Raw genomic sequence first — 8,270 nt, forward strand, 5'->3', positions numbered from 1 at the left:
TCATTTGCTGTGGGTGAGCTGTCACTCTTCTTCCCCTGGCTCCACAAGCTCCGCCCACTGTTTAGTCATAAAGGAGAATCACTGTAAATCCAGAGGAGGTCCTAATAAATCAGACCAGAGCTACCAGTGATCCTCAGCCAGGCTGGCAGTGCATGTGTATGACTGAGTGCAGCTACATGGGTGGGCATGCATTACTGTCAGCAACAGTCTCTGATTAAACAACTCTGGTTTAATGAACAGGGGTAGGTTAAAGTAGGGACATCCCCACACCCTCCAGCCTTTGGCTTTTTTTCCCCATCTAGATCGTATCAGTTCACCTCAAAGCAGCGTCGAGATCCATTTAAAGTGATTTAAGTATTTTTGAACAGCAAACAGGTGTGTGCAGGTATCACATTCAGAGTTTATCAGCTACACATTTGCATTCATGCACCTCCCACGCTGATCGCTGGCTTCTCTGGAAATATTAAACACTTTACAGCAGGCCCGGGATCCATTTGAAATTTTATAAGAGCTAAGCATGTTATAGTAATTACTGGTGCCATTTATTAGCATTTGCACTAATATGACTAATTTGTTTTTCTTCCTTTTATTGTGTCAATGGAATGTCTTCCTCTCGCTTTCAACCCAGTGAATGAATGCTTGTGTTTCTGAAGCTATACCTGCTCATTTGTATTTCAAAGGTAGTCTGCTTCCCCAAAGCATTCGCTCAGCTGACTAAACTTGTTCCTCTCTGGAGATGGATCAGACAGGAGTTTGTTTTTTTTGTTTTTTTATGAGAGAGAGAGACACACTGATATCCACACACTAACCCCAGGGCCTGGCCCAGGTGTGACATACAGACGAAAAATTCCCTATAGGTGAGAGTCAGATGACTCAGAATCAACCGATCAGAGGAAATGTGGGTTAACTGGCTGCTATATTAGAGCACCACCTCCTCGTATGACTTTGTGACCCCTTTTTAGTTATTACTCTAGATTTCCACCATGCGTGAATGTGTGAAACGTTCTTTTCATTACTGCCCCTCCTCTCTCGTACTGTCATTTTCATTTCTGCCTCAACGGATCTTGCGGTTCCCACACTACTGTGTTCTGGTAGTGAACAGCTTCTCCGACAGTGTTTGTCCCATCCTGCTCCTTTAACTGTCATACTTTGTGTTAATTATATCTGTCTTTTTTGGGTTATAATGTAGCAGCATAACTGTGGTCAGTGGCTTTTTATGATGATTATGTGTTTGCTGAGATGGCAAGTCAATCGACAGGCATGCTTTAATTAAGAGAGTAAAAATGGGAGTCTGTGCACTCACAAGTCGGTTGAGTAATTAACGGCAATTACTTGGAAAATCATTAGATATGAATTGTGAGAAAGAGTTTCGCATGAAATGAACTAGGGTCAGCCTATGAGAAGTCTCTGAGAAAATGTAATGTTTCATAAACAAAAATGAAGCCTTGATTGTACGTGGTAGATCTGACGGCTCATAAATTTTGTTAAATAAGTCTCAAATTCTGAAAACCTCATCATTTTTTATAGTTACATTTTTGTGTTAATAGCAGTAAATATTTCCATGCAATTTAACATGTTAACAAAAATCGCTTTGTGGTGTTTGAGGAAATGTTTGTTTAACTAGTACTTGTTTAGGAACACTTTAGAATTGTTCGTTCTTAGTGTTAGGGCTTTTTCAAAACTTCACCAATTGAATTTTGGGTCTTTCCCCATTCAAGTAGATGTGTACTTGGCTGGAAGTAGCTACTCATGTGTGGATTGAATATGGCCGCTGAGTGAAGTAATTTGTCTTAAAGGACCTTGATGATACCTCAAATTGTGCAACTTTTTGAGGAAAGGTGTGCTAGTACATTTCAATGAGACATGCTGTTTTGCCTGCCAGATGGAAAATGACTCAAAATTACTCAAAAAAATTCACACATATCTAGTTTATCAGGATGTCATAGAGATTTCAAGTGGCTCTTTTGACTTGATATAGTAACTTTTTTTTTAAAGTGCAAGCACCATTAAAGTTTATCATCTAGTTTAAAAAGTAAAAAGTTAGTTCAAAAGTATATGGGATCAGTTTGATTGTTTATTTATTTTAGTTTTTGAAAGAAGGTAATACTTCTATTCAGCAAGGATGCATTACATTTGATCAAATGCGACAGTAAAAACATATATAATGCTACAAAAGGTTTCTATTTCAAATATGTTGTTCTTTTGAACAGCTTTTCCATCACAAGAATACATTATAAATATATTAATGTAGACAGCAGTTATTTTAAATTGCAATAAAATTTCTAAATGTTACATTTTACTGTATTTTTGAACAAATAAACGCATCCTGGGTGAGCATAAGATACTTCTTTCAGCCCATTCAAGCTCATTCTATGATATTCTATGAAAAAAAAAATGCACATGCCTGTGTTCTGGTTTCTTAAAAATAATATTATTCTACTAAATGTAATACCATCAAATAAAAATAAAAAGTTTTAGATATTTTCTCAACTATTTTGCAATAGTTAATAGAACCAACTTGTAATAAATAAAAAAAACATACAAATGGCGTAAAAAATCGAATTAAGAAAGTTTTATGTAAGGGTTATGTTTGGGTGTTGCGTCTAAAATTATTATTAGTTCGGTATAAAATCAATTGGTAAAGTCAATAGACATCAAGGTAAAGCTCCTTCTATGATACAAAAACAAATGTGTGTGCTTTTGTGTGTTTCCATATGCTTATATGTGTGTGAGAGAACAAGGTGGGGTTAAACTGACTTGCTGGTACTAACCTAACACCCAGTTAACCCTATGGCTAATGGAAGGCTCATGACCCTGAAACCCAATCTAAAAGATCTCTCACTGTGCCTAATAAACCACTGTTTTTATTGTAGGCAGAGTGCTGGGCATTACATGTGGCCTTAATATAGGACAGCGGTCCACCCGCACTGAGAGATGAAAGGAAACCAACCCTCCGTTTAACACCAGTGATATACGATTCGTCAAACAAGGGCTGTGATATTTCACATGCTTTTATTTACTCATCTGCAAGTGCATTAAAGCAGGGTTGTGAAATATTTCGATTGCTGTTTCCTGCTTTAACAAAGTCCAAAAATGCACAGGAAATAACACATTGGCCAACAGCTTTACAGAGAGAAATAGCCCTGACTAAAACAATTACACCAAATACGGCCCTGTAAATAATTAGTATGTCTGTGTTTTTGGCATTACACCAGCTCAGCCGGTTTCATTGCAAGATCTCAGAAATTCAGCTTGAAATCAAACGCAGGTTATCACGGGTAACGTTGCAAATGTGCACATGAGCCTGCGTAGAAACGCTGGACTCATATGGAGATGGTTATCGACCATAACTTCCTGGTTCTCCGTAGTTATCTTATTGGACATTTGCTGATGTGTAGTTTCTCTATCTAATAACAGATGGAGGTGATAGGCGGTTCTGAGGAGGGCGAGACGGGTGCCTGTTTGTACTGAGGTGGAGGCTGTGATGGGTGATGACTGTGGCGGTCTTCTCCAACTCCCTTGTGACCGGCAGCACGGCACTCCCAGTGCTCTCACCAGTAAGTCATGAGGTTAGGTCATGTCCCCACACACCAGCTGTTTATTATTCTGCTTTCACTCACTCTGGGGGGAATTCACTAAGACTGAACTGCACCCACCGATAGTGTCATTTATTTCTGCTCAATGCGGTTTTAGCACCCGAATCGCAAGTTGACAATGCAAGCTATACAGCAAAAACCACCTGTTTTCTAGTAAAATAACACTTTTGCAAAATAAGGTCTATATAATATATTATATATATTAATATTAAAAAATATATATCAACAATGCAAAATTATTATTATTATTATTATTATTGTGTTGTTATTAAAGGGATAGTTCACCCAAAAATTAAAATTCTGTCATTAATTACTCACCCTCCAAACCTGTAAGACCTTCGGTCATCTTCGGAACACAAATTAAGATATTTTTGATGAAATCTGAGAGCTCTCTGACTCTCCCATAGACAGCAAGGATCCTAACACGATCAAGGTCCAGAAACGTAGCAAGGACATCGGTAAAATAATCCATGTAACATCAGGGGTTCAAACGTAATTTTATGAAGCTACGAGAATACTTTTTGTGTGCAAATGAAAAAAAAAACGACTTTATGCAACAATTCGTCTCCCTGACGCCATTTTGGAGAGTATCCACTGAACGTAAACAGCGTATGCTCTTCTGTGTCTGCTGCGTCACGCGGATACGTTGTTTTCGTTCAGATCAAAGCGCAAACAACGAAAACAACGTATCCGCGTGGTGCAGCAGACACAAAACAGCATATGCTGTTTACGTTCAGTGGATACTCTCCAAAATGGCGTCAGGGTGACGCGGAGGAGACGAATTGTTGCAGTCAGACACACCTTGTTTTTCTTTTGTGCACAAAAAGTATTCTCGTAGCTAATCTCGTAGCAAAAATTTTAATTAAATTGAAAACGAAAAACAGTGTTGCAAATAATCAGGTAATATTAACAAGTCAATTAAAAATATCAGTAATGGAAAATAGGTTTTTAAAGATTTAAGTATATTACTATTATTATTGTTGTTGTTGTTGTACAAATATTTTGTTATTAATTTTAATTGACTATTATCTATTTTACTATTATTATTATTATATTAATTTTTATTGAATATGATTATTAATTGAAATAACAGTTTAGAGTAAACTAAGAAAGCTGTAACAAATTTAAACAACAAATAAATGTAATTAAGAAAATATTTATAACTAATACAATAAATTAAAAGGCCTAATATTAATTGAAGATAAAGAATAAGTCCAATGGTTGTAAATGAGCCAAAAATGGTCAAATTGAGCTTAAATATAGCATTAAAGAGAGATTCAAGTCATATTACTCACATATGACTACACTCTTTCTCTAGATGTGGCAGAACGCTAACATAGACTGATTATACTGCTGTGTTTTCCTACTGTACGACCAACAGCGCATGTATATCTGTGTTTGTTGTTGTTTGTCTTTGTGTTTGTGTACGTATGTGCATGTTTATGTGTGTGTAGGGCGATGTGGGCTTCAGGTCACAGACAGCCTCCTGCAGTACTGGTCTGGCTTCAGTGTGGTTACAGGTGCTTCACATTACTGCTCGTAAAATTCAGTGAGAGGGAAAAATTACTGCCACTATTTGTTTGGGAGGGAAAGAGTGAGCCGGAATCTGGGGAGTTCTCTGTATATGGATGGAGTATTGACATTTTAATTCACGATCTCTCTCTCTCTGTCTGTTGAATGCTTTAGTGATGCATTCCAGAGCAGTGCCCATACTGTTTTTGAATCAGATTTAGGTATCGTTCCAAAATGGAAGAATGTAACTGTTTTTAGTGTGTGTGTGTGTGTGTGTGTGTGTGTTTGCGTCAGTGTGTTTTTTATGCCCGCTGGACCCGTGCTATTCTTCTTCAGAGTGAAGGTCACAAGGTCTGCGGGTCGTGGAGAGGTGAGAGAGGAGAGAGGAAGCAGGCTTAATCTGTAAGAGACTGGCAGTTTCCTGTCTGGAGAGCATGGCACAGAGAGCTCTCTGTCCCGTCTGACGGCCCCGCACTCTCCCTGCTTGCGCTCCGAGCGTAATTCAATAAGAACCTGACATCTCGCTTTGACCTCCATGAGTCAAACTCCAACTGCACTCACCAGCCCATGAACCACAAGAACACTGACTCACACCTTCTCATCAGGCCTGCTTGCAACAGAGCCACTGATGCTTATTCAGAACTGTAAATCTGGATGAGCCCACTCCACAGACACCACAGACATTCATGTCTATACCAGAAAGAAAGACATTAAAGTGATAGTTCAGCCAAAAATGAAAATTCTGTCATTAATTACTCACCCTCATGTCGTTTCAAACCTGTAAGACCTTCGTTCATCTTTGGAACACAAATTAAGATATTTTTGATGAAATCCGAAAGCTTTCTGACTCTGCATAGACCGCAACTGACCGCAACTGATACATTTAAGGCCCAGAAAGGTAGTAAGGACATCATTAAAATAGTCCATGTGGCATCAGTGGTTCAACCTTAATTTTATGAAGCTACGAGAATACTTTTTGTGTGCAAAGACAACAAAAATAATGAAAAATAAATTATTCTCTTCAATTCTTTTTTTCTAATTTGTTGTCAATTTAGTCAATTTAGTTTTCATGGTATCATCACTAATTTAGTTCATTTAAATTAATTTGTTTTCTAGTGTCAATTGATTTGGCTTTTAATGTTTCAGTAGTGCTGTCAATGTTAATCCACTAATTCATGTCATTTAAATGTTTTATAGCATTAAATTTTATGGCATTTTAATGCAGGTGTGTTGTAAACGTTTTATAATATGCCATATATCAAAAACTAAAATGAATTTGTGGCCATTTTTCATTTTATCTTAGTTTTTCAGTGATGTTATAGTTGTTGTCCCTGTTTCTTTATTTCCCTTTTTTTTTTAGTTTATTTTACATCAATTTTCACTGTATGATTGATAATTTTAGGTACATTTTCAGTTAATTTAGCTTTTAATTTTTCAGTGGTGCTGACAAAGTTTATGCACTAATTCATGTCATTTAAAAATTCATTTTATTTTACTGTAGTTTTCACTGTATTATTGTTAGTTTTTGATTTTTTTTTTTTTTTTTTTTGGGATGGTTATTTTGCATTGCATAATTAAATTTTAAGTTAAAATAAATGCTTAATATCGAATAATACTCTGGAAATAGGTCACATGTACTGCTTATTTTGGCAGGCAGCAAGTAGCATGTAAAATACGTTCAAAATTGCAAATAAAACTGATTTTTTTTTAGCATGTTTTACAAGAAAATGCTATTTCAGTCTTTCTACTTAAAACATTTATGTTTAATTTAATATGTGAATTTACTAGCAATTTCTGATTAAAAAATAATTTAAAGACAATCCTACATTTAATTTAATTTAATTTAATTTAATTTAATTTTCATGTTGTTGTTGTTGTTTTCTTTTCTTTTCTTTTAATTTAATTTTAGTAATTTCAGGATGCCACATATATTTAAAGCAGGTGTGCTGCAATGGGTTTTTTGAATATACTTCCCAATATTATATATTCAGTGTTTAATATACTATACTATACAATAATATATTTAATATACTATACTACAGAAACTAAACCTGAGTTTGAATTTTTCAATTATGTTGTATTTTATTATTTATTTTCAGTTTTTAGTTTTTATTTATTTTAATTTATTTTATTTTAATTTAAGATAACACTTGTCTAATCTCTCAGTCCCATTTTTGTCTCTGTCCCTGTGTCATTTCTGCCTGTATCATCTCTCATCATCTCAGTGCCATTCTCAACTCTATCTTGGTCTTATTTCTTTCTCAATCCCATTTTTATCTCAGTCTCGTCTCTATCTCAGAATTAGAATTAGAATTAGAATTAATTTAGAGACAAAAAACACAAGAAAAAACTCCTTCAATTAGATTAAATACAGCATGATGATCTATGTCTTTTAGGTCTGCTGAATACAGGTGTTACATAAGTCACCTGCTCCTCCTCACTGCTTCAGCACAGATCTCAGCTGTAAATAGATTCTTTGTTTTCCAGACTCCTCTGCACTGCTTACCCTGTGTGTTGATTTCAAAGCACTGATCTGATCCAATCCGCAGTCAGTACCAGCACAGGGCAGCAGGACTCCTAGCAGCTGATAACACATTTCTCTCTGTTACCCCTGACCCGCACAGCTGCTTTAGAGCTTTAGTGGAGTGGCACACGGCTCCAGCTCTCTGTAATGATTGGGGCGCTGGGTAACATTATGAGATCAGAGTGGTTTACTGTTACACTCACATCACATAAAACAGGAGAAACATGACGGTCAGCCAGCCATTGTTTAGTTTGACCCGTGTTGATGATCAGTGTGGTAATCCGCTGGCAGAATAGAGGAAAACTGGCAGAGCTGTCTTATAGAAGGCCAGAGGCTGTGCATAAACACTCTCTGGCTTCTCCTATCTCATTAACAACGGTTTTTTGGAGGTCCACAGCTCTCAGGTTGTTTATGGGGTTTATACCGAGGGCAGGATTTGACAAAGCAGCACTAAATGCATAAATCAAGCATATAATAAATGGCAAATCTTGGATAAAGTGTAGTCAATCTGAGCGCCAGCACTTCACTAGAATTTGGGGATAAATGTATCCCCAGAAGCTAGCTAAATCTTTAAAAAAAAAAGAAAGATATTTATATAAATTAAGAAAAAAAATAAAACAAATATACTTTTATATATA

The sequence above is a fragment of the Sinocyclocheilus anshuiensis genome, unplaced genomic scaffold (genome assembly GCF_001515605.1).
Source record: "Sinocyclocheilus anshuiensis isolate Anshui unplaced genomic scaffold, SAMN03320099.WGS_v1.1 scaffold319, whole genome shotgun sequence".
In the NCBI taxonomy this organism is placed as follows: Eukaryota; Metazoa; Chordata; class Actinopteri; order Cypriniformes; family Cyprinidae; genus Sinocyclocheilus; species Sinocyclocheilus anshuiensis.